The sequence below is a fragment of the Lipotes vexillifer genome, unplaced genomic scaffold, assembly GCF_000442215.2.
Source record: "Lipotes vexillifer unplaced genomic scaffold, Lipotes_vexillifer_v1.1 scaffold814, whole genome shotgun sequence".
Taxonomy (NCBI): Eukaryota; Metazoa; Chordata; class Mammalia; order Artiodactyla; family Lipotidae; genus Lipotes; species Lipotes vexillifer.
The window spans coordinates 920,453-921,871 of record NW_006784081.1 but is presented as its reverse complement, the minus strand read 5'-3'; positions in this window follow the sequence as shown (position 1 = coordinate 921,871).

The following is a 1,419-nucleotide window of genomic DNA, read 5'->3' as shown; positions in this document are numbered from 1 at the left end:
TCCTGCTGACCTGTTTAAGATGTTATTTCTAGGAAATAAGTCAAGGCTTGGTTTGGTGATGGGGAGCTTAGCATAAGAGACTCCATTTGGGGCCTGTCTTGTTTTTAACTGAAGTCACCAGTCCCCAAGTTTACTCCTTATTAAATTAATTCCTGTATACACAAGTATGAATTCACATTTCTCACTTGTTTCAGCACAGGAATACCTGGGGAGCCCATTAGAAATGCAGATGCTTGGGCCCCACCCCAAATGTATTGAGTCCGAATCTGCATTTTAAACAGATTCCTATGCACATCATAGTTTTTGAAGCACGGTTGTGGAGTTCATTTACCTGGCAACTTTTTTTTTTTTTTCACCCCGAGCATTATCCAAACAGGCTAGGAACCTTAATGGCACCCACAAAAGACAAAGTGGCTCACTGCGTTCAGAGAAGTTAGCAAGGTGCTTTCAAGATACCTACACAGCATAAGTTTGAAGAAGCCCAAATAGGATCCTATTTGCCTTAGAAGGTTTGGGTGTGAAGAAAGTGGAGGAGAGATGCCAGGGGGCCACTGTTTAGATAGCCTGTGCTTAGCTCCCTACCTGGGGCTAATAATTCACCCTCTCTGCCCCTCTACTTCCTCATCTATAAAGTGAGGATATCAATGCCTACCTAATAGGATTGCTGTGAGTGAATGTGTGTCAGGCAGATGGCAAGGTGTGGGCATATATTTAGTGCTCAAGTTCTCCTGACTCCATTTCATCCTTTCCTTCTCAGAGGAGACCCAGACACAGCCGGGGCTGCCTCAGCTGAGCTCCCTCTGAGCCATGGGCAGCTTCATCACATAAATATGGAGCATAAGGCTTTCTCTTGCCCACTAGAACATGAACTAAGCTGTAATCGCCAGGGCAAGAGATGTGTCTTTCACTTCTAAATCTCCAAGGTGGAACATAGAACTTGGCACATAGCAGAGATACAATCAGTGTTTGTTGAATGAATAAGTGTTTGTTGAATGAATAAGCCCTGTGAGCTGAGGCAGTGCCCCCTGCTTGCAAATCTGTCCTCTGAGGTCCATCGGACATCTTGAGATTGTGTGTCCCCTGAGCTGCTTTGGGTATGCTCAGTATTAACTATTTTATCTGTCTACCTTAAAAATATATAGTTGACTTAACAAACGTTTCTAGAGAGCTCATTATGATCTAGGTAACCACTTAATGAATACTTAGTTCAATTTAGTGCTCATAACATCCCTTCCACGTACATACTATAATTAACTTCATTTTGCAGATGGGTGACAAAAGGCAGAAAAAAATATGTCTCAAGTGAAACAGCTGATGAGGTGGGGAACTGGCCCTGGAAGTCAGGCCAGTGGTACCAAGCTCTGCATTAACCACACCTAGATATTTTTGGTTTTGGATATTGAATTTCATTTTAAAGAG